The sequence below is a fragment of the Panthera pardus genome, unplaced genomic scaffold (assembly GCF_024362965.1).
Source record: "Panthera pardus isolate Hobbes unplaced genomic scaffold, ASM2436296v1 HiC_scaffold_12, whole genome shotgun sequence".
NCBI lineage: Eukaryota > Metazoa > Chordata > Mammalia > Carnivora > Felidae > Panthera > Panthera pardus.
In genome coordinates, this window is record NW_026526677.1 from 108,759,780 (window position 1) to 108,785,718 (window position 25,939).

Here is a 25,939-nt window from a genome sequence, read left to right on the forward strand (position 1 = left end):
TCCAGTTTCCAGTTTGCTTTCACGAAGTCTGCAGAGTATTGGTCTTCTTCCCCCCACAAGGAGGAAGCGAAGTTTCAAGTCGGGATGAGACAGAAAGGTACAGACCAGAGAAGAGAGTGGCTGGAAGCCACAGAGAGAAGAGACGAGCGGAGCCCCAGCTGCCCCGGCCAGGCAGGCGAGGAGCTGAGTGTACAGATGGTGGCTGAGGGCGGAGACACAACGACCGGCCAGGACAGTCTGGGAATGTGGGCAGCTCAGACCGAAGATGAGCCAGGTTTTTCTTTAATACATATGCTTCTGTAGCTGTTCCATGAATGCTTGAAAAAAAAGTGTCTGCACATCAGCTTAAGATTGTGGTTGCTTCTGGGAGGGGAGGGCAGGGTTTAGGACTGGGGAAAAGGCCACTGGGGGAAAATGACCTTCAACTTCAAGTGTTTTATTTCTTAACATGGATCTGAGGTAAAACAAAGCAGAAAAACATTGGCTTATTTTGGGTGGTGGGAAGATACATTAGTCTTTGTGCTTTTTGTGGTTTCTAAAAATGGATCCAGTTTTTCTGAAAAATTGTTAGTACTTACCCAGAGCCCAGATCATGGGTGTGCATATAGTTTACAATAAAGGGAACCAGGGCTCCTTGGAGAAATGGCTGATTCTAGGGCTGGGGTAAGGAATATTCAAGATGAGCCTGAAGTGTCTTGTGCCAGAAAGTAAGGGAGTGCTCAAAAGAAATCGAGGATATATCAAATAAACACAGGAGCCAACTGAAAAGCTCCCAATGGCCAAAGCTGGAACCACTTAAGTAACAAAATATTGGATTATTGCCCAAAGTATAAAATAAATACCCATGATTGCACACTGATATAAATAAATGACTGAATAACTAAGTTGGGGAGAATATGTAAATCTCTTGCACCAACGAATTCCAAATAATTTGTGTAGATACTCTGCCCTCAAGGAGGTGGAGCCTGTCAACCCCTTAAATGTAGGCAGGCCACAGTGACTCCTTGAGTACAAAATGGAAAGTTGGGGGGTAAGGGTGGGAGAGAATCAGTAACTTTGCACTAGAGAAACCTGACAAACACTACCTCAGCTAAGTGAGCAAGGTTAACATCATGGTGACAAGTCATGTTGACAGTATGTACCCTGAATATGATGCAACGAAAATGGCACTTTACCTCTGTGGTCTTCCTCCTCCAAACTTACAACCTGGTCTAATCATGCTAGAAACATCAAGTTCTTACTGAGGGATACTCCACAAAATACCCAACTAATACTCATCATAACTCCCAAGATCACCAAAAAGAAGGAAAGTCTGAGAGACTGTCATGGCCAAGGGGTACCGAAGGAGGCATGGCTAAGTGTAATGTGGTATCCTGGATGGAATCTTGAAACAGAAAAAGGACATTAGGTTAAAAACTAAAGAAAGTGGGGGCAGCTGGCTGGCTCAGACAGAAAAGCGTGTTATTCTTGACCTCAGGGTTGTGAGTTTGATCCCCATGTTGGGTGTAGAGATTACTAAAAAGTGAATAAACTTAGGGGCTCCTAGCTGGCCCAGTCAGTTACGCTCTGACTTTGGCTGAGGTCATGGTCTCATTGGTTTGTGAGTCAGTGAGTTTGAGCCCTGCGTTGGGCTCTGCACTGGTGGTGTGAGCCTGCTTGGGATTCTCTCCCTCACCCTCTCTCTCTCTCTCTTTGCCCCTTCCCCACTTGCACTCCCCCTCTTTCAAAATAAATAAATAACCTTAAAAAAAAACCAAAGGCATTAAGAAGGCTATGTTCTCTTCTGGAAGCTCTAGCAGAGAATCTGTCCCCTTGCCTTTAAAAAAAAAAAAAAAATGAATAAACTTAAAAAAAAAAAAACCAAAAAACTCAGGAAATCTGAATAGCATGGCTTTAGTTAATAATTAGGTATTAATACCGGTTCATTAGTTGTGACAAATGGATCATACTAATGTAAGATGTTAACAATAGGGAATACTGGGTGCCAGTATAAGGGAACTCTGTACTATCCTCGTAACTTTTCTATAAATCTAATACCATACTAAAACTTAAACAATATCAGTGCCAACTCCGCTCTAGACACAGAGTTAGGTACTAGGGATATAGGTGAACATGTGGAGCATGGGTTCCATCTTCCAGCCCCAATGGCCTTGAGGGAGGCAGAAGAGAAGACAATATAGAGAAACAAATAGGTACTTAACCACAATATTACAAGCAGAAATAGGTGCTGTGTTCGTGAGTATGAGAGATATCTACCTTAGATGGAGGGGTCAGGGGTTCTCCAGACAACACATGCAAAGTCCCAGAAGCAAGAGAATACACAATGTGTAGATGGGAATATTCTATATGACCTGGTTGTGCTCGGTGAGAGGGACACATAAAAAGGGATGACAAGATACAGAAAGGCAAGAAAGTCTCAAATCATCGAAGGCTTTGTAAGCAATACTGAAGACATTCAAACCTTATCCCATGAGCAGTGGTGAACTATTGAAAGTTTTCAAACTGAGATGTGACACAATCAGACTTCTAGTTAAAAAAAAAATAGTATGGAGAATAAATTAGATTGTGGTAGAATTATAGATAGGGGCACCATTTAGAGGGTTGTTAACATTAAAGATAATAATGGTAGGATAAGGCAATGGACAGAGACAGAAATGTGATGATATTTGAGAGATATTTAGGAGGTAAAATCAAGAGGACTTTTGTTAATTTACTGATTAGGGAATATTCGTGAAAGAAAAGGAGTCATCAAACATTATGCCTATCTCTATGCGTAGAGAGTAGACTCACTAAGCGAAGAATTCTGGAGATGCAGATCTGAGGGTCTGGGTGTATTTAGGGGTCTTTGGGGCATTTTGAACTTGCAGGGTCAAGTGGTAGTGTGGATATATGTGGATCTGAAAGTCAAGAGAGAAATCCTGGTTGGAGACAAAGATTTGGGCTTCCTCAGCATATAGATGGTAATTAAAACCACAACCCAAAAGGAAATAGTAAATAAATACTATATACAACATCTGTTTCTTATAACAATAGTTCTTTGTCATTAAGGTAATATATTAGGATGGTCATACTACTAAAGAAATAAAGAATGAAATACATTTCAGAAAGATTTTGTGAAAATAAAAATATATCCTTAAATGGTTTAATTTCAGTTATCTAGAAAACTGGTTTATCTAAAAAAATGTCATAAGGATGTGGGATAAGTGAAATATTATAATAATTCAGCTTCTGTTCTCTACATAAGTCTTCCTGAATTTATCCATTTAAAAAAAACCCTTTTGAATTTTTATGTGCTAGCATCATGCTAGGTTAATACAATATAGTTTAATGCTACAAGGGAGATTTACCACATAAGGGAAAATTCGCAAATATGGCAGCATGCGCATGCTGGTTAAGAGCACAAGTTTTGGAGACAGTTCATCTCTGGGATCTACCACTAACTAAATGACTTTAGACGATTTGTTTAACCTCTCCAGGGTTTAGTTTTCACCCTCTTAAGTGGGGCAAGAAATTAATAACTACCTTGTATGGTTGTACTAAGGATTGAATGAACCAAAGCATGTAAGGTGCTTAGCACAGTGACAGGTATATAACATGCACTCAATGAGTTGGTACTCATTACTATTAATATTTTACTTATTATTTATCAAATTCTATTAAATGCTAATAAATTAAATATTTATTAAATTATCTTCTAAAATAAAAGGTCATTTTGTCAAGTGAAGAATCACTGAAGGGACTTTTTAAATTTTATTTATTTTTTTATATTAAATATAATTATCAAATTGGTTTCCATACAACACCCAGTGCTCATCCCAACAGGTGCCCTCCTCAATGCCCATCACCCACTTTTCCCTCTCCTTCACCTCCCATCAACCCTCAGTTTGTTCTCAGTATTTAAGAGTTTCTTATGGTTTGCCTCCCTCCCTCTCTTTAACTTTTTTTTCCCCTTCCCCTCCCCCATGGTCTTCTGTTAAGTTTCTCAGGATCCACGTATGAGTGAGAACGTATGGTATCTATCTTTCTCTGCCTGACTTATTTCACTTAGCATAATGCCTTCCAGTTCCATCCATGTTGCTGCAAATGGCCAGATTTCATTCTTCCTCACTGCCAAGTAGTATTCCATTGTATATATAAAACACATCTTCTTTATCCATTCGTCAGTTGATGGACATTTAGGCTCTTTCCATAATTTGGCTACTGTTGAAAGTGCTGCTATTAACATTGGGGTACAAGTGCCCCTATGCATCAGCACTCCTGTATCCCTGGGGTAAATTCCTAGCAGTGCTATTGCTGGGTCATAGGGTAGATCTATTTTTAATTTTTTGAGGAACCTCCACACTGTTTTCCAGAGCGGCTGCACCAGTTTGCATTCCCACCAACAGGACAAGAGTGTTCCCATTTCTCCACATCCTCTCCAGCATCTATAGTCTCCTGATTTGTTCATTTTGGCCACTCTGACTGGTGTGAGGTGATATCTGAGTGTGGTTTTGATTTGTATTTCCCTGATGAGGAGTGACGTTGAGCATCTTTTCATGTGTCTGTTGGCCATCTGGATGTCTTCTTTAGAGAAGTGTCTATTCACGTTGGAGGGACTGTTGAGATAAATCCTGGCAAGTTGTGACCTGAACTGGGCCACCGACAGTGGTGGTAGAGAGAAGTGCACAGAAGTGGGAAATATTCAGAAGGTAGAATCAACTGGACTTACTGGTTGGATGGGAAAAGTGAAGGGATGGAAAAATAACAATTAGTTCCAATTATTTGTCCCCCAAACAGGAAACAAAGACAACGATTAGTTCTAATTATGTGTCCCCCAAAAAGGAAACACCAAAAATGGCTTTGAGTGGAAAGCTTGTGTAAATGCTGTTTAACTCACTGCTTGCTGTGTATTCATTCGATAACCTCGCTAAATGTTTCATATAAAAAAAAAATTACTGGTTACTTTATTTTTTTAAATCCAGCTTTGTTTTAAAGGAGGCACACTTGCCAATGGCCTATTTGCTGTTAACTAGACAATCTGTGCGAATGGTAGGAGCGTGCAACAGATATTTTGGCGTGCAAAGTATGATACTCTGAGCCACTGTGATTTAAGAAAATGTCTTTTGAGTTGCTTTTCCCTGAGTGGTACTGAGTTAACCGTTTCCTTTGTAGCCAAAGCAGCATTTTTTTCAAGCGCTGGACAGGGCCAGAGGTCAGGGAGACTTGGAGGCTGCTTCTGATGTGCACAGCGTTCTAACAAAACAGCAGCTCGGAGAGACTTCCAAGTATTTTACACATATGCCTGTTGACCTTCACTCAATTAATGAAGGCGCTGGTTTTGTTTGTATCCGTCTCACTAGTTGAAAAACACTGATATTCACTCTTCTGTTTAATTCAGATTTATTCAGGTATTACTTATGTAAAGTTTGCCCTGTTTTGGTCAGATGTGAGCTCCAATGCCACCTTTTTCCCCGAGTGCAAGGACAGGGTGGGGACTGCTCTGTGTGCCATCTCTTCCCTGAAACTGCCTCTCGAGAGGGGTGTGTAACCAGGTGGACACCAGAATTACCTGCTGTATTTAAATCTCTCCTCCTGTAATGAGGTGATGTGCTCCGTGTTTCTTTCCCCTCTGGACTACATGCCCCTCTCGGGCCCCAGGGAAGCCCCAAGGCCTGATACAGTGCCTGGCCCACTGGGGGCTCAGTATGGATTTGTTGGGATGAACCCTGCACCCTTCTAGAGAAATGCACTGTTCCATAACAGCACTCATAAACGAAAGATCTCCCCACTGGAAGAAAAAGAAAACCCCTTAGATTTTTTTTTAAACCAAAATAAACACTATGACCATAATCCTGGGTCTCCTAATCTTCCGTTTACGTGCACTGATTCGTCTGTGAGGACACTGCCCTGAGCCGCTCCGCAGGAAGGATCGGATGACTGTGCCCCTACATCAAACACCTCCAGAGATCAGGTGACACTTCAGTGCCGTGTGTGGGCTTAGGTCCCTCTGTACTTCTGTTTTCCAGCTGGGAAGAAAGGGACGGCAGGCGTGGTCTGCAGCTTTGAAAACTCATCGTCTCTTCTGGTATCAAAGAACCTGCTGCGGCCCCTTTGAGCGAAAAACCTCCTAGGGCTCTTTGTAGAGTACCTCGGGGTGACCCTGCCTCTTAGAAACCGACCTCTCTATTGAGTATCATAGGGACTGAATTAGACACTCAACTAGAGGGAACAGGAACACTTTCTTTAAAGTCATAATCCCTACATGAGACAAAAAAAGCGACATATGTAGCCTTCGAATTCTAACTGACTGAGTCCCCTATAACAACCCAAAATGCTTGTGGACTCATATTTATGTGTAAATAAAAGACAATCCACAAAGTAAACAGTGCTCCACTCTCAATAATTTCCCTAATTTGGGGTCATCCTAGTTTTTTTTTTTTTTAATGTTGTATGGAACACATTTAAGAAATAAAATTTAATTTAAAAATGTAATGTCAGCGTCAAGTCTTGTGGCTGGCTAACATTTACCAAGTGCTTACCGTGCACCAGGCAGTATTCGAGGAGCTTTGTTTGTATCAGCTTACCTCACAGTCACTCTATGCAGTGAATAATAGTGTCTCCATTTTACAGTTCAGAAAGTCGAGGCACACAGAGGTGAAGCAGCTTTCCGTGGTGACACAGCTACTACTTACTGGCAGAGCTGGGATTCCCAACCCCGCAGCGTGGCTCCTGAGACGCTATTAATCACTCCCCTGCGCTGCCTCTGGAAACCACGGAGGGAAAATTCTGGACTGACTTAAGATTGAAAGAAATGAACAGCACATTCAATTCCAGCTAAAGTGCAGAGCTGGGGATAATCAAGGCCTGGATGTCCATCTGCACATGAAAACTTAGTGTTCCTCTGGGAGTGAGCTAGGGGACTCTTGAATAATAAGGGTCACTCCTGCACTAGAAACCACCCCGTTTCCTTTCCTGAGGCAAATACACTGCAGATCTGAAAGTTTCCCAATGAGAACCTTTTATGGGAAGTTACACAACAGAGCCCCAAAGGGTGGGTTTTATAGTCTTTCCTGAGACCACATTTCCAAGGACATCTGAATCCTTGGTAGTATAATTCTGAAGTAACTAGCAGTAAAAGTACCCTTCCCCTCAAAGTCAATATAGTGCTCCCTTGGGGAAAATCCAATGAAATGCAAGCTCGGGCCAGACTGCCATTGCTGTGGTGATTTCACTCTCCCCAAATTATTCTTTGAGTTATTGATCAGTGAGACATGGTTCTCAAATCAGCATTTTCTCTTGGTTTGCTTTTGGTCTACCTCTGTATGTTTTAGTTTCCACCTTGCAGATGAAAATATTTGTTTACTGTTTGTTTGTTTTTTGCTGCACATAAAATCTGTGTAATGGTTGGTAAAATATTCCAAATCTACCTAGGAGGTATATACTAACTTGAACGAGTTTTCTTGATGTCACTGAAAAACAAAATAAGTTACATTCCCCTTTAGATTTCCCTAACTGCTTCTTGTTGTTTTCTTTTCACACTACAACACAACCAAGGGAAAAAAAAAAATCAATCAAACAGGTCAGTCTCAAAATATGTCATTATAATCAGGAGATGAAGACACATTCCACTACCCTTCCCCCCAACCCAGAGTGGATTTAAAAGACAAAGTTTTTTTTATCAGTAGTGAAAAAAAAAGTCCATTTAGCATTTGAGGGAGGGGGGATATCCCCCACTTTAACCCTGCAGATGATAAGTTCAAGGTCAGCAGTATGGAAATCATTTGCCACTGATTTAATTTCCTCACTTTGCGCTTTTCTTCTCATTTCAGATGAGAGAAGAAAACAATGGCACATTGGACGGTAAGGTCCAGAAATACTAAGTTTTATAGTTTTCTCCCCTAAAAATACGATTGCTCAAAAGCCACCTTGGGTATCAGAAGAAAGCCTAAGGTTAATTTGGTTCAATTCCGTTTATTCTGTGTCCTTATTATATTATGTCACTTTACATATTTTCTAAAAGTAGTTGAGAAAATTTTCCTGATGACAATAATAAACTCCAAGTAAATGATCTTAACCTATGGGGAAATTTCCATTTCCCTCTTGAATGGTCTCAGAGTGTGCTACTTGTGCTCTGATGAAGTCCAATGAAATCACAGTGGTGACATCCCTCCATCAGTCAAGGAGAGATTTGAGACTCTGGCAGAAAGAGATACGGGCCCCTCTTTTCCACCCTTTCTTCCGCTTTGGCGGAAGACCTATATGTCTAGGTGGGGAAGGTAAGCGGAGGAGAAGGGTTTGAAGCTCAGGTGGTTTTAAGATACAACCACTTCAGAATTGCTCCCAAACAGGCACGTCTCTGTGGGGTCACAGGCAAGAGCAGTGAGGGCTGGGGATAAGGAGTGGCTGCTAAGCCGCCTGCCGTGTGTGGGGCTGGGCTCTGGGTGAGCCCACCCACAAAACACAAGGACGTGGAGGTCAGTCTTCTTAAATCTGGTGGGCCAAGTATCAGACCCAAATGAGGTGAATAAATAGGTCTGAATTAGCAAGTTCAGGTAGTGGCTAAGTTTCCATCATGCTTCCTACTTGTCAAGTCCTAAGAAGCACTGTGTCAGTGCGAGGGAGCCCTAGACAGATGAGGGAGTCAGTCTTCAGAGGATAGAACATAGTCACCATGTGGAATAGGAAGGGAGGTGGGGGAGGGGGCGCGAGGATTGGCAGGGGAGGGAAGAGAAAGGAAAGAAAAATTTCTAAGGCTATTTTTGAGCCTTTGAAACATGTATAACGTGCAGTTTTTGACTTTATTACAGGTATGCAGATGAGAGAGAGCAAGCAATATGAAAATTCACCACCCCGGAAAAGTGACAAATCTTTCAGATTACATTTCACACATGCTGTCCAGCATGCCACGTTAGAGGTATAACGCTCATGCATAACATTCTCCCTGAGGCCATATTCCAGAACCTTCCTCCTCTATTGCTTAGCTTGAAAAGTGCTCTGCTGACACTCATGAAAATGACAACTAGGAAGGTTTTCTTTCCCCTTCTTCAGGAACAAAACACTCACCCAGGGATTATTTTCGTGATTTATAGCAATGGAGGCCCCTGCCAGCCACAGGATCCACGGCTGCCTGCAAATATATTGATGATCCGCTTTAAAGGTACAGTGATTTTCTGGCTTTCCCTGTGGTTGCCAACGTGTCTGCACTGTTTTCATGGAGGGAGCGAAGGGTGGGGAAAGCAGAACTGATAAAACTGGTCTTTCATCTTTAAAAGAATAAGGGCATTTCAAAATCTAGGTGTTAATTCATTTTTCCACAAAAATACTTGTGTGGATTTTGCACATTCTCAATTCTTTATTTGAGTTTTAAAAGTTAAATTAAAAAAAATTTTTTTAAGTTTTATTTATTTATCTTGAAAGAGTGAGTGTGAGTCAGGGAGGGGCAGAGAGAGAGGGAGAGGGGGAGAGAGAGAGAGAGAGAGAGAGAGAGAGAGAGAGAGAGAGAGAAAGAAAGAATGCAAGCAGGGGAGGGACAGAGAGAGATCCCAAGCAGGCTCCACGCTGTCAGCACAGAGCCCGACACGGGGCTCAAACCCATGAACTTGGGATCATGACCTGAGCTGAAATCAGGAATTGGATGCCCAACATACTGAGCCACCCAGGTGCCCCTAAAAGTCAAATTTCTATAAAACCACAATAAAAGAATGGTAACCTTATGACTACATAAAAATTAAATGGATATGATTTTGCCAATCTAGACTGATACTTTTTATTAAATTTTCTCTTTCATATAATGATAATACAATGAGGACATATGTTAGAAACACTTGACAGGAAAATCCAAGCGAATTAGGGCATTTCCAGGGGCCTGGAGGCAAACAGGTACTGTGCCCCTAAGGCAGTCGCTGACCCCAGTCGCTTATTAGGTTGGGCTGCAGCAACTATTCGTACTGTAAAACAAATTAAAAAAAAAAAAGTAGTTTTAAACTTATTTTAGAGCTATGACTTAATATGCATGACGATAAACGTTTGCTGAGTACATATTATTTTATTCTTCCCGGTGGTATCTCATCAGTGCCATAAAGGATAAGATGCACCATTATGTCATGTGTCCTTAAGGAAGGATAAAATGCTGCTAATTTGCTGCAGCCCGATTTCAGTGGCTTAGTGGGGAAAAAAGTCTTAGGATAGGTGAAATATAGTCAGACTGAAGTCACCTACTTATTTCCAAATTCCAGGCCATGATGTTTCTGCAGAAGATTCCATTGGTTGGTGTCAAAGAGCACGAATGGCCTGCAGCAAATCACACCAGAGGATTCTTATTCCCCAACTCAAACGTTTTTATTCAGCTTAAACCAGGCTAAGTAATTCCAAGATCTGTTAGAGGTTGATTACCTAGGAGCAACTCGCATCCTTCTTAACCCACCAGAGATGCTTCCAGCTGGTTACTGCATAGGCTCTGGGCTCTGGTTCCCTTCTCCTATCACAGCCCCTCCACGATACACACAGCACACACCGTTCACACACGTGAGCACACCTCATCTACAGCAAGAGTGAAGGAGTGAGTACGGAAATGCTTCATTGAAGGCAGAGCACTGTCTAGTCCAAGCTCCGTTTCCTTGACCTTACCATAGTTGATATGCTTTCATGTGATGCTGCGGCCTGTTTTTGCCTTCCATGATCACCCCTTCTCCTGGTTCCACCCATTTCACATTCTTCTGCCTTTTAAGTGTAAGTGTTCCCTAGTATTCCATTCTTGACCCCTTCCTTCCTCTTCACCTCTACAAGGTGACCTTGTCTTTTGGGACCTCAGTCAAATCCAACAAATCACTTGTCCAAGGCCAGACAGCCACAGTTGGTAGGAAAAGACCTCGGCTCTAATTGCTAGTCAACAAACGTGTTCACTTATCATGTTCAGTTCTTTCTAGGCACCAGAGACACAAAATAAACAGGATACAGTCTTTGTCCTCCAGGCGTAGGAAATCTAGCAGATTTCACACATGGAGTCTAGGGCCTTTCTGAAGTGAGTGTCGAAGATCTGAGCTGTCTCAGGGGCACCAGGGCAACTCTGTTGGTTGAGCCTTCGACTTTTGATTCCAGCTCAGGTCACGATCTCATAGCTCATGGGATCGAGCCCCACATCAGGATCTGAACTGATAGCATGGAGCCTGCTTGGGATTCTGTGTCTCCCTCTCTCTCTGCCCCTCTTCCCACTCTTTCTCTCTCTCTCTCTGTCAAAATAAATAAACATAAAAAAAAGAAGCTCTGAGCTGTCTCAAATGAAAATACATTTCAGCCACGTCAGACTAAACTGGACTATCCTCTTAGGCAAGGGTTCCTGACCATTATGTCATTGTTATGGATTTTTCATGGATGTGACGCAAAATTCTGATCAATGATATGAAATTCTCTTTTTTAGGCGGGAGTACATATTATTTATAGTAGTGTGTGTGAGGTGGAATACTTTGCTAAGAAAGTGGTATGAGTAGGTTAAGAGAGCATTAAGATTTACTGTGGGTTAGAGGCTCAGAGGAGCAACAAACAAGAATGGTCATTATGGAAGTTCACACAGGCAGCATGAGGTCTTACTAAGTAGGAGTTGTCTCACTGCAATTATTGCTGCTGTAGTTAATAGTATTTTACATCTATAATCCCTTTTAACTTAAAGCTTCTGTCATGAACTTCCATTTAAACATGGCAGAAAAAGGGGCACCTGAGTGGCTCAGTCGGCTGTGTGTCCAACTCCTGATTTCAGCTCAGCTCATGATCCCAGAGTTATGGGAATGAGCCCTGCATTGGGCTCAAAGCTGACTGTGGAGCCTGCTTGAGATTCATATTCTCTCTCTCTCTCCCCCTCCCTCCCCCTCTCCCCATCTCCCCCACTCACACACACTCTCTCTCTCAAAAAAAAATTTAGTAAGTAAACAAATAAACATGCCCCCCCCCAAAATCCCACTGACATGAGAATAAAGAAATCAAAAAGGTGTAAATCCATAAGGCTAAGGGCAATAGGAGCGTACGTGAGATATCAGCAGATTTCTAGAGGCTGAAAGGATGAACAAATGGTAATTTACTTAGCCTAACTGATTAAGCCTGCAGTGAGGGAACTGATCCAAAGGCAGTACCATTGACAATATGGACTCTTGGTCATATTCAGGAGTTAGTGATGCCCAGCTCCTCTAAAAGTGGTAGTGTAGAATGAAGCCAACACAGGAGGCTTGGTGGGCATTTTTCATAAGGAATAGGTAGAGCTCCTTCCCCATTCTTGGAAAGCAAGTATAACCGCGCTCCATTCTGTCAGAAGAGGTGAGATTTATTCTTGAAGAGGTTGAGCTAGAGAGGCTCTGAACTTCTGGACACAAGAAAATGAGATTGAACGGTCATCCTGAATAGAAGGAGCTAAATAAAAGTCTGCATGATAAATGTGAGATTTATCCAGGCTGCTTCTTCCACTCAACTCCCTGGTCAGAAGCAGCTATAATGCTTCTCCCCAGGCTACTGGGGATTTACCCCTCAGGAAATTACCCAACACACAGGTGGATCTCCCCCAGTGAAGCACCAGCCCCTCACTGGACTGCTGTGACACCATATGGCCAACAAGCCCCATGGAAAGCTTCCAGTCAGCATTTTAGTGCCTCAGTCTTAAATATGAATGGACAGCCAGGGATTACCAAAGAATTAGGGAATGTTTCTAACTTGATTGAATTATAGAGACTCAAAGAAAAGTGAAAAAAGGGGGAATTTGGAAGAAACAAACAATGCAAAGAGAAGAAAATAATCAATACATCATAATTAATTTTCATAGGTATTAGAAAGATATTACACTCATGAAAGAGACACAAGAAACAATAAAAATTCACATTAAGAGAATAAGAAAATATTCTTAGCATTTTTTTTTAAACAACAGAGATGGAAGTTGAGGAAATCTCCCAGATTTGAGGAAATCTGCTGGGAAGAAATTGACAAAAAAGATGAAAAATGGGAGAAAAAGATTCGGTATTCAAACAACAGATATTCCAGAGAGAAATAAAAGTGAAAAAAGTATGTGAAAAAATTGTTGAAGAAATAATACAAGAAATTCCAAGAACTGAGGAACTGAATCTTCAATCAAAAGGGCCCACAGGATACCCAGCTCCTTAAACAACAAAAGATGCTCACCAAAGCATATCAATATGCACTTTTACAACATAAATGTATCCAGTGGGGGAATAAAAACAAACAGTTCACACACAAAGAGCTAAGAATCAGTGTCCAGTTTGTCAGTGGGAACATGGAAGCAAGAATAAAAATTCTGAGAAAAAAACTCTTTCCATTTCAGATTTCTATACCCAGCCAAAATATTAGGGATGAGGAAAGAATGGAGTCAATTTCAGACACACAGGCCTTCCATGTACCTCCCAAGCATGCCTTTTAAGGAGTTTCTAAAGGAAACATTCTACCGAAATGAAGGTAGAGAATGAGAAAGACATTGGACCCAGCAATCAGATCCTATATTTGAGAAAGGGGAAAAGAATTCTCAGGATGATGGTGAATGGGGGCTTAACAAAGGCTGTCTCCATGAAAAATGAACTGACAGATTACTTGACAGATATTTATGTGATGTTTTAAGGGACAAGTATTACTTTGCTAAAAACAGAAACTTAAATTTAAAGATGACATACACCAGATGGTACTCCTAGCCTCCTGAGGTCCAGTGCCCTTAATCTCTGTGAATCCATACAGAAAGAAAGAAAGATGGGAGGGAGATAGAGAAAAAGAGAGAGAAAGAGAGAAAGAAAAGGAAGAAAAGAAAAAGAAACTAAGGCTTCAGAGGAACTAAGGAACCAGAAACTAAGGAACCAGAGAGCTGCCTGCAATAGGTGGGGGGATTCAAAAAGGCAATCCTCCTTCTAGAACAGTCCGACTAGGCCATAAATTGCAGCTTGAGTGCTGGATGTGACACGGATGAAAACGCACTGAAAACATTCAACAGGAAAGTCACGGAGTGTGTGTTAACAAATGCTGGCAGGGTTCAGTGTGGGTGTGCCCGTCATCTAACAGCATGTCCGAGCCACTTGGACAGTGATTCTGGATCCTCCTTTTAGGGACGAAAACAGAAAAGGCGTAGATAGGACTTTTCTGAAGATTGCTTTGGAAATGGCAAGAACAGCAGTTCTAGTTCTCAACCAGAGAACACATTCATATAAAAGCTACAGAATGGAAAAATCGAGATCAACACTATTCAGAGCTGCAGTATAACCTACCAGCATCATATTAATTTCTTAAAAAGAAATCAGTGGACACTAAAGTGGACTTAATTTGTTTTTCTTTTTAAAAACCTCCAAAGATAGGGGCGCCTGGGTGGCGCAGTCGGTTAAGCGTCCGACTTCAGCCAGGTCACGGTCTCGCGGTCCGCGAGTTCGAGCCCCGCGTCAGGCTCTGGGCTGATGGCTCGGAGCCTGGAGCCTGTTTCCGATTCTGTGTCTCCCTCTCTCTCTGCCCCTCCCCCGTTCATGCTCTGTCTCTCTCTGTCCCAAAAATAAATAAAAAACGTTGAAAAAAAAAATTAAAAAAAAACAAAAACAAAAAAAACACAAGTGAGGGGCGCCTGGGTGGCTCAGTGAGTTAAGCGTTGGAGTCATGAGATCCGTCCCCGAATCGGACTCTGCGCTCTCAGCTTGGATTCTCTCCCTCCCTCTCTCTATCCCTCTCCCACTTGTGCTCCTCCTCCCTCTAAACAAACAAACAAACATTAAAAAAAAGGAAAACAATATGGCTTTAGAAAAACCACACCCACAAGTGATTTGGGGGTCCTTCATTTTGTACCTCGCAAGGCTACTGAATGCCTTTATCAGTTCTAACAGTTTTTTGGTGGTCTTTAGGGTTTTCTATATATAAAGTCATCTGAAAACAGTTTTAAGGGTAGAGGAAGATCATCTGAATCCGGTATTCTCAGGGTAATTTTACCTTCTTAAGTATCATTGAAGACACTAAAGAGCCATGTAGGTTATCTCTGTGGATATTTTTCACATTATTAAAACTGAGAGATTTAGGGGGTGCTTGGGTGGCTCGGTTAAGGTTTTGACTCTTGATTTCCACTCAGGTCATGATTTCACAGTTGTTGAGTTCGAGCCTCACATTGGGCTCTGCATTAACAGCGTGGAGGCTGCTTGGGATTCTCTCTCTCTCCCTCTCTTTCCCCCTCCTCCACTCACGCTATCTCTCTCTCTCTCTCTCTCTCTCTGTGTCTCTGTCTCTCTCTCACTCTCTCAAAACAAATAAATAAACTTAAAAAAGAAAGAGAGGGGTGCCTGCGAGGCTCGGTGGGTTAAACATCTAACTCTTGATTTTGGCTCAGGTCATGGTCTCATGGTTTGTGGGTTTGAGCCCTAATTCGGGCTCTGTGCTGACAGTGCAGACCCTGCTTGGGATTCTCTCTCTCCCTCTCTCTCCGCCCCTCCCCCACTCACTCTCTATCCCTCTCTCAAAATAAAAATAAACGGAAAAAACTGAGAGATTTTAAAAAGTACTTATGAATACATTTTAAAGTAATGCTAATAAACCAAATAGGACATCAATGTAAATAGCTTTTTAAATGACAAATAATTATATTTTAAGAATTTATGAGGGGCGCCTGGGTGGCTCAGTCAGTTAAGTGTCCGACTTCAGCTCAGGTCATGATCTCGCGGTCCGTGAGTTTGAGCCCCGCGTCAGGCTCTGGGCTGATGGCTCGGAGCCTGGAGCCTGTTTCCGATTCTGTGTCTCCCTCTCTCTCTGCCCCTCCCCCGTTCATGCTCTGTCTCTCTCTGTCCCAAAAATAAATAAAAAACGTTGAAAAAAAAATTAAAAAAAAAAAAAAAAAAACCTCCAAAGATAAAAACAGCTTAAAACCTAATTAATGAACACAAAATCTGTTATTAAGAAAAGATGCCACAAATTATAGCTATATTTTTCCAGAATATAATAATGTTATTGTGATTATGTGTTTTTGAAGTGTCATTGTATTTTACAGATACATACACAAATATTTACAAATGGTATGATATGTGTCTAGGATATGCTTCAAAAGAAAATGGGGTGGAAAGACAATAGGTTAGAAATCAAACAGTACTGGTCATGAGTTGGTGATTATTGAGTATTAGGATCCATTATACTATTCTGTCTACTTCTGTATATATTTGACATTTTCCAAATAGAAACTTTCCAAAAAAAGAAAAAAAAGGCACCATCAACAAAACTGAGAATCACTGTAAGCATATTAGGCATTTTTCTAGCCAAGCAATGATGATTAACACCTGACTTTGTTCATATCAGAAGTTAGAGGTAAATCTATGACTCTTCAACAGCCTTGGGAGAGTACAACAAAAATAAGCAGGAATTTGGCATCTAACCCATTTCCATGACTGACTTAGTTCTTGTAGAGACTTCACACCCTCGACTGTAGAGCCTCTGTATGGTGTTAGGCATTGCCATTTAAAAATATTTACCGAGCTTGTTTGTTAGTGGTTAAAAACAGTGTATACCAATGACATCTTGTATTTGTGAAATATGGTAGATGGGTTTAGGAGAAAAAGTGGCAATTAAAATATGACACATTCTAGCAGTGTTTCCTAATTTCATAAATGTTAAGGTGAAAAAAAATTGCCTCTTGGAATTTTCCCAAGAATCCTTTCTTTCTCTCTTTTTTAAATTGTGTTTATTTGTGTGTGTGAGAGAGAGAGAGAGGGAGAGAGAGAGAGAGAGAGAAAGAGAGTGAGTGGGTGGAGGGACAGAGATGGAGGGAGACAGAATCTGAAGCAGGTTCCAAGCTCTGAGCTGTCAGCACAGAGCCCAATGCAGGGCTCAAACTCATGAGATCATGACCGATTGAGCCACCCAGGTGCCCACCCCCAAGCATCCTTTCTTATCTCAACCCTTTGGCCCCATGCTAAATCCATCTTTAGAATCAGTAAACCCTCAAAATGATACCTGCCTCCATCTTCTCTGACAGTGGTGTCCCTGTCTCCTCCTGCTTGTCCCCATAGCACTGATTTGAAAATACCAGCTTCGTGTGCCTCTCCTCTCCAGTGCCAAGCAAGGTGCCTTATTCCAGAAGTACTCGGAAAATGAACACACATTTCCATTAGTGTTTTTCAGAGTGCATCGCGTTCAGCAGGTCCTAGTGACCGACTGATACGCCAGCATGAGCACGAACTTGCACCCTCTGACAGTCAGGGCTTATTATCACAAGGGACAGAAACTAGCTCTGTCTGTTTAAGCAGAAAAGGAACTTATTCCGACGGTAACCCACCGAATCTCCAGGAGGGGTAGAGAACTAGGTTTAGAGGTTAGGTAGCCAAAAATAACTCTTGAAATGATGACACGGAGCTGGTCCAGTAAAGATACTTCTGATGCCACTGTGTTGAGACTCTGGAGCAGACACCGCTGTCCCCCAGCATTGGCCAAGGGGTGTTGCTGTCTGGAACAGCCGCCCCCAGGGCAGGGTCTGGGTCATGGGCCCAGGATGCAAGGATGATGTATCAGCATTTTAGCTCCTATGGTGGGGGGGGGGGGAGGGGGGCAGGCTCTGCCTCATAATGTAGGACAGCCCCCAACGCGGGAAGGGGGTTCAGAAGGCAGTGTTCAAAAGGAACGAAAAGTGTCCGCCCTACACTATAAACAAATACCTTTGAAAGCCAAAACACAGTGTGGAGTAGTGAGTACACAGAACAGGAGGGGCACATGCTCGCCTTCCGTCTCTGAGTTGATTAGGTGTGCTGTGCGATTTTATTTTAGAGCCTGGACACATGCCCATTGTATGGTTCTTCAGTATCCATACCTTTTTGAGCTAAGAATTTCAATTCTGATCTTTGATAATGAAAGAATACCTGTAAGTAGCCTTTTAAATTGAACCCGAGGTGGTCACAGAATGGAGGCACTTACTTTAAGTGATGATTGATTAATTACCTGGGGAATAATCATTAAGTAGAAAGAATAAGAATAGATATTATAAATCAACAAAAGGATGTATAATAATTACATATTACATAAATAGTACCAGGCTGAATCAGACATTGGCAGATTCACGCAGAAGTGCCTGGGAGCTCAGCGTAAAGTGCATAATCAGATTTAGGAGGTGCTTTTGAGGTCATGGGTGCCAGCGTCCAGCCCAACAGAGAGAGTGCCTCTTATTACATCCCTGACAGGTGGCTTGCCATGCATCATTTTGAGTATAGTGTGTTATATTGTGTGTTTCTGATACACACTCTATTCCTCTCTGAGTCTAACCAAAGATAGCGTTGATTTCTTTTGTATTGTTGGTTAATACTCAAGTGAACTAAAACTACTTTTTACAACTCAAACTGTTGTTAACTAGGACTTCCACTCCCATGTCCTTGGGCAACTGATTTTAGATCCTAAATGAAGCCAACATCTGTTTTTCTTCCTTTTTAAAAATACTTTATTTTTAAATTTACATCCTAGTTCGTTAGCGTGTAGTGCAACAATGATTTCAGGAGTAGATTCCCTAATGCCCCCTTACCCATTTAGCCCATGCCCCCCCCCACAACCCCTCCAGCAACCCTCTGTTTGTTCTCCATGTTTAAGAGTCTCTGACAGGGGCGCCTGGGTGGCGCAGTCGGTTAAGCGTCCGACTTCAGCCAGGTCACGATCTCGCGGTCCGTGAGTTCGAGCCCCGCGTCAGGCTCTGGGCTGATGGCTCGGAGCCTGGAGCCTGTTTCCGATTCTGTGTCTCCCTCTCTCTCTGCCCCTCCCCCGTTCATGCTCTGTCTCTCTCTGTCCCAAAAATAAATTAAAAAAAAAAAAAGAGTCTCTGACAATATCATTTCTTCTTAAGTACAGTCTTAGTTTCAGCCCTTGCTCTGGGCTCAGGGATATCAGATTTAATAGTGATTGTCATTCAGGGGCACCCAGGTGGCTCAGTCCGTTAAGCGTCCGACTTCAGCTCAGGTCATGATCTTGTGGTGCGTGAGTTCGAGCCCCACGTCAGGCTCTGACGGCTCAGAGCCCGGAGCCTGCTTTGGATTCTGTGTCTCCCTTTCTCTCTGCCCCTCCCCCTGGTCATGCTCTCTCTCTCTCTCTTTCTCTTTCAAAAATTAAAAAAAAAAATGATTGTCATTCAAACACACTAGTGTTTTGAGCTTTGCAACATCAGCAAACCTAATGTGCATATGGTCAAGTATACCTGAGTCATTGATAAAACGTTGACATGTCGGTGTCTGAGGCCAACAGAAACCATGTGGGCTTCCATGCCTGTGAACATTCTTTGGGTACAGCTGGTCAACCCAGCTATCAGACCACATCCTAGACCTTATTTCTGCCTCTCCCTCTCAAAGATGACTCCACAGCCCCATTTACAGATGCGTTCCAGAAGGATGTTGTAGATATAAAAATCTGATGGTCTAGCTGTATTTTAAACACGCTAGGTTATCCACAGTTTAAAGGAGTAGTAGGAGAAATTTCTGATACAACACAGAACTCTTCAGTGAAGCAAAAACTGTAACCCCAATCCTTTTTTAAGTCTTGATTTTTATATACTGGGTTTACTGTTGGGCTGCATACACATCACACATGAGTCAATATGAAAGTCAAAATTCTATGTTAGGCATTTTAATACAGGCTTTAAAAATTATGACTAGCGATGTGCATAATACACATTTTAATTAAAACAACTCTGACAAATGCTTACCATTTTAAGAGAATGTATGATTTAACTTCTTAAATAAAAACAATTGTTTTTTAAAGTTTTTGCTAACTTAAATGGATTCTAAGGCCAAAGAAAAACTAATTAAAATTGAAATGTTCTACTGGAGGGGCACCTGGGTGGCTCAGTCTGTTAAGCGTCTGACTCTTGATTTAGGCTCAGGTCACGATCTTGCAGCTTGTGAGTTGGAGCCCTGCATCAGGCTCCGCACTGACAGTTCAGAGCCTGCTTGGGATTCTCTCTCCTTCCCTCTCTGCCCCTCTCCCTGCGTACTCTCACTCTCTTTCAAGATAAATAAACTTTTTAAGTGTTCTACTGGAATGTAGAATCTTCAGAAAACCTGTCTTCTAAATTCTGAAGGGGAGAACATTCTTACTCTTCTTCTAAAGGAAAAAGGAAGAAAGGTACTTGTGCAGCAAATTCATTGCAGAGATGGATTCACACTTAAAATATTTATAATGCCAACTGGTGATATAAAAAAAAATAGGAAACAGGGGCGACTGGGTGGCTCAGTCGGTTAAGCGGCCAACTTCGGCTCAGGTCATGATCTCGCGGTCCGTGAGTTCGAGCCCCGCGTCGGGCTCTGTGCTCACAGCTCAGAGCCTGGAGCCTGTTTCAGATTCTGTGTCTCCCTCTCTCTGACCCTCCCCCGTTCATGCTCTGTCCCTCTGTCTCAAAAATAAATAAACGTTAAAAAAAAAAAATTAAAAAAAAAAATAGGAAACAGAGTTTATGATGTCACTGATATAAGCTAAGCCAAAAAACAGCTGTGGGATAAATAAATTATTCGTTTCATCATGAATGAAACCTTCAAAACACATGGCAGCCTTTTGCCATCTACTTGTACGAGGGAACTAGGAGGGAGAGTTCTAGCAGCTGAAGTAAGCTCTTATACCAAGACTTCTAATTAACCAAGTCCTAATACCAGTAATTGAGAGGGAAACAACATTTAAAAGCTATATAAAGACCTTTGAATTCTGCAGTTATTAGCTTGTTTGAGACTGATTTTTTAAAGGGGTTTAATGAGTCCTTCTTAAGCATTTACCACAATCATCTTGCTTTGTACCAAAAAAGCAAAAAATGAAACAGAGCAAATTGTGAATTATCTTGATGGTGTCTAAAACATCGGAGGGTACACAGACAATACACAGATTGTCTAATTATCCTGAAAATGAAATTATTTATCCCTTAGAACAGTAGTCACAGTTGGCATCTATTTTATAGACATAGAGGATTGGAGCTGGCACGATTTTCTTTTTCTAAATGTGCATATCTTCCATTTCACAGCACAGAAATGAGGTAAAATAAGACTTGCTTGTGGTCAGCAGAAGTGCGCTGGAGGGTTAAAAGCTCTTGGGATGCAAGAACACACTGTCTTCAGATTCTTTAAATTCAGAGTATTTACTGAGGACTTAGACTGTGAACTGAGCACACAATTTCAGTTAAAGCTCTCTTGGGGTGATCGTGCACATAAGCTTGTCATTAGAGACCACTGCAGTAAGCCGTTCTTTAATAAGCCATATCCATGTGAAATCTTGCTGAAAAAAACAACCTATGGTCTAACTGCCTGGAAATTTTAGCAAGCTTAGTATGTGCTAGATCACTTTTTTTTCTCATCTACTATCAGAATTATAAGGCAAGACGGGGCGCCCGGGTGGCTCAGTCGGTTGAGTGTCTGACTTTGGCTCAGGTCATGATCTCGCGGTTTATGAGTTCGAGCCCCGCGTTGCGCTCTGTGCTGACAGCTCAGAGCCTGGTGCCTGCTTCGGATTCCATGTCTCCCTCTCTCTGTCCCTCCCCTGCTCACGCTCTGTCTCTCTCTTTCTCAAAAATAAACAAACATTAAAAAATAAAAATAAAAAGAATTACAAGGCAAGACGTGTTTGGTAGATATTACAAAGAGGAACGGTACAAATACCTGAAATAGGATTTTTTTGGCTCTATTTTAAAGAATAATCCTTTGATAAGAAAGATCCTAATTAACTACTTCATTATACATTTCAGCATAGAGTAATTTTTGTGATTTTCAAGAACTTATTATAAAATACGAAGTGGAAATGTAACCATATGGAGGGCACTCAAGCATAGGAGCTTCTTCTGAAGATGGTTGACAAACCAGATTTGTTGACAAGTGCAATCTCGAATGGCACTCTGGTGTCATCTCCTTGAGACTGGCAAATTGGAACATTCAAGATATGAGTAACACTTCTCTACGTGGCCTGTGCTGGTCTGATCTTCAACTTCTCTGGAAACTTCCTGTGCTGATGATCAATAGTGAAAGTGCCCGCTGGGTTTTCAAAGACACGAATGTTAAGTGGTGTCCTATTTTTTCGGAATTAATTGCATTTGGAATGTTCTGAGCGGGAACTCTCTGGTACTACAAGCATCTGGTCATTTTCACATAGTGCTATTTCTGTAAAATCTACATTCTTTCCACCATCAGAATCTATTTCTGTGAAACCTACATTCTTTCCACCATCAGAATCTGCTTCCTTAAAGATAGCTGGACCAGATCACGCAGTCATTGCCCTTTAGTATCTTTTCCTACTTGAGGCGATAGATTTGTTAAAGCTAAAACACCTGCTAATCCTGTGTCAGGAATTTGTGCCAGAAGCAAGTGAATATCGATCAACATCTCAAATATTACACTTTAAGATCTACTTGTATACAAAATACTATATAAATAGTATACTCCAGTATTACTCAACAATGACTTTTTACCCGAAGAAACCAGGATGGTGGTGGAACAGTGAAGGAGCACTTTGGGTATTAATCAAAGGGCAGACCAACTGCTTTGTCAAATGCAGCAAAATGCATTCGTCCAGGTACCATTTCCGGATCCCTGCATTTGTCCCCACTGCTCCCTCCAGTCCCCAACTCCCCAACTATTTAAAGTCTTTCTTTTAGAATCCCCTTCTCGTCTCTTACTTTCCTCATTGTCAGCAGGCCACTCCATCCTCCAGCTGAGGCCATCAGGTAAAGTCCTTCAACTTCCGGTCCAGCTCCCCTCCACAAGGTGTAAGCCCAGGGGTGTTTTTCCTCCCAGGATAAGGGTAAGATCTCACTCTCTGATTCAAGGCCAGACCCGTGCAATGTGCTGGTCTTCTCACTCCCTGCCTGGAGCTGCCCAGCAGAATTCCGTGTGGCTCCCAGGCTGCAACACACACAGGCCCTAGTAGGCCTCAGGTCTCTATGTGGACGCCCCCTCACACACACTTCCCCCACTCTGTAGCTGGCACCTCTCACGAGCAGCTCAGGCAGGGGGACTTGACAGATACGTGTTGAACTGAAACTACTAACTTTTCAGCATGAGTTATTTTCAATAGCTTGAACCAGAACTGAGCCTGTCCCAGATTGTCTGCAGAACAGCATATGATTCCTGCTCCACTTTATTTTTTCAACCCATACATGACCCAAAAATGAGGAGTGAGAAATTTCTAGTGACTAAAGTTGCCAGATAAAATGCAAGCTGCTCCATCAAAACTGATTTTCAAGTAAACAATATGGATCTTAAGTATAAGTATGTCCCAGGGGGCATACTTATACTAAAAACAATTATTCATTGTTTATCTGAAATTCAAATTTAACTGGGCAGCCTGTATTTTTATTTGCTAAGTCTGACGGCTCTACCAGTGACTCCTTAAAAATTCTCAGAGGACTCAAGGAATGCTTTAGAGCGCTTGGAGATTTATGTTCCAACTCTGCAAACTTCTCAACTGGGCAGATTTTATGTCTGTTAATGCAGCTGGGTTTCTTTCTGAACATCTCAGCAACATACTTTAGCAAGTGCTGTTTATTATATAAAATTTTCATTTCTTTTGCCAATTTATAGAATTCCTTTCTAACATCTATTAATGATTTACACAGAAAGAATACCGTGGTACTGCTCCAAATCTCTTACAAAGCTGATATTCGTATTATCACTGTGCCTGAGTCAAGTCCTAGCTACATGTATTAATAACAATTTTTAAATATTTCATATTTTCAGTTAAACCAGCAAAAGACAATATTGAAGATACCTAAGTCATCTTGGGGCTTCTGTTCTTCATTAATCAGACACCCGAAGACAGACTGTCCTCACTAACAGGCTGGGGAGAAGCAGCCTGGCAGGCGGGGGTGGAGCCCGTGATCTAACCGCAGTGTGTGTGTCTTTGCTGGAGAAGCCTTCCCCAATTGGGAAGCATCTGTAAACCCAGGCGCTTGGGCTTCCGTGTGAATGGGCTGGAACGCGAAAAGAGTCGCCTCTTTCAGCATCCTGTAAATCTTGGAGGCTTGAAATCTTGGTTAGCAGAATGCCTCGCAGGTCGTTTTAAAAGACATACCTGTCTCTCTAAGGAAGGGAAAAGCAGGTTTCTTCTGCAAAGGAGTGAGTACCATTTTAGAGGACCGGCTGCCCTGTGTGCCGTTGACCCAAGGTGATGGTGCAATGGAAGTGAAACGAACAGCTTGTTCCAGTCCTGAAAGTTTCCTACGTTAATGTGTTCCTGTTTAAGTGTTCTTGACAGCGATTGCTCGTTACTTAAGACACTGACTCCTTATTCCCATGAAAGAAAGCGTTAGGGATGAACAGCTCCCTAAGCGGACGGATACGGAGTGTGCCATCCTCAAAATTTCATCTAGACTGTTCTCGGATTCAACTTGGAGGGAGAGAGTGACCAAGTCCGCCGTGGCCACCGGGTGTCACAAGACGATAATGAATTAAGACGTCTATCCCGACACAAGCTCAGCACCTGCTTTCCACCATATTGGCCGCTCCGGTTAAGGACGGTTGTCAAGCTACCGGCACCACACGCACACACTGCAGGCATGCAGAACAATGCCTGGATGCCTGCCCAAAACTAGTCTCCAGATGACACACGCGATTTGTGGTCCCATTCCAAAGCTCACCGGGGGTTAGTGGCGTCATTCTCCTGGTTGGTGCGAGAAAAGGGATGGAAGGGCACGGGGCGCCCACCTGCCCGTGCAGAGAGCGGCGAGGCTCCGCACCACATTCATTAAACTTGATCTGAAGCAGGCGAGCCTGCGAGGTCGCCCCTGAAATATTCATAAGGCGTGTTACCCGACCTCCGCTCGGAGGTGGGGCAGGCGCAGCCCGCACCCGTACCCGCACTTGGGGGAAAGGCACTCACGACCGCACACGCCACCGCCACGCTCCCCGGTTCCACCTGCCTGGGAAGGAGCGATGCTCTCCTAAGGACTTTCCCGGCAGTTGCAGGAGGTGCGGCGCGGCGGCCCCTCCGGGACGGGGGCGAGGCCGACCCGCTGCCCGCGGCCCCCGCACGGCCCCGGGGGAGCCCCAGGACCCCATGTCTGCCGCTCGCGGGGCCCAGGCCGCCCTCGGCGTCCCCCCCCCCCCCCCATTCCGGCCTCCGCCGGGGATGCTTCCTCCAGAGCCCTCGCTCGGTCGCTAGGTGACCCGCGCCTGGGCCGAAACGCAGACGGCCTCCCGCGCGGCCCCGCGCCCCGCCCCCCCCGGGTGCTGGTTCTGGGGGGCAGGTTGCGGGGAAGGATTTCGGTCCCGAAGCTCCCGCACCGAGGCCGGGCGTGCTTCCCTTCCCAGCCCCTCTCTGGCCACGAGCCTACCTCGCCGCTGCGCCCCGCACGGTGCCGCGTCCCCGTCACCACGTCCCTCCTCCCCAAGGGCGATCGCCCCTCGCGCCCCTGCCTCTCCGGGGTCGGCCCCCGGCGCGGCGACTCACCGGGCTCCCGGCGGCGGCGGCGGCGGTGGCGGCGGCGGCTGCGGCGGCTGCGGGACGCTCAGCAGGTCCGAGCGCGCGGCGGCCGGGTCTCCATCCCCGCCCTCGGCGGCGGCGCTCCACGCGCTCCGTCCGTCCCCCCGCGCCGCGGCTGCACCGGGAGGCCGCGGCTGCCGCACTGGCTGCGGGCAGGCGCGGGCGGGGCGGGGGCGGGCCCGGAATCTGGGTCGCGGGGAGCGGAGCCCGCCGGGAGGCGCCCGGGCGGCCGGCGGCGGGGAGGCGACCGAGAGCCGCCCGCGGAGGGCGCGCGGAGGTTTCCCGGGGACCGCGACGCGGGCGGCGACTGAGCATGCCCAGTCCCCGGGCGGGGGCGCGGGCGCGGGGCGGGGGCGTGGCGGGGGCGCGGTAGGGGCGCGGCGGAGAGCGGAGGGAGGGGGGCGGCGCTGGGGGCAGGGGAGCGGGGCGGCCGCGCGGGCCCAGGTCAGTGGCACGGGGCCCATCCGCGGGAGGCGCGCGGACCCGGGGACCTGTCGGAGCGAGATGCGCTCCCCGCTCCCTTCCCAGAGAATTGTCCAGAAGTCAAAGT

At 44.0% G+C, this 25,939-nt stretch overlaps 1 protein-coding gene and 1 long non-coding RNA gene across 3 annotated transcripts in view; one reads left to right on the forward strand and one right to left on the reverse strand.

Moving 5' to 3' along the window:
- Positions 1-25,481, reverse strand: part of ELMOD1 (ELMO domain containing 1) — a 66,135-nt gene extending 40,654 nt beyond the window's left edge. Inside the window, exon 1 of the mRNA XM_019469299.2 lies at positions 25,357-25,481. The gene's annotated coding sequence lies outside the window, so the exon portion shown is untranslated. The remainder of the gene's footprint in view (positions 1-25,356) is intronic.
- LOC109278711 (uncharacterized) lies at positions 27-23,482 on the forward strand. 2 transcript variants are annotated; one of them, XR_008421322.1, is made up of 5 exons: positions 27-274; positions 7,809-7,839; positions 8,787-8,893; positions 9,069-9,136; positions 21,662-23,482. It is a non-coding gene; the product is annotated as an uncharacterized LOC109278711 (long non-coding RNA). The 2 variants fall into 2 exon arrangements; XR_008421323.1 differs by lacking the exon at positions 27-274 and adding an exon at positions 5,760-5,950.
- Positions 25,482-25,939: the final 458 nt, after the last annotated feature.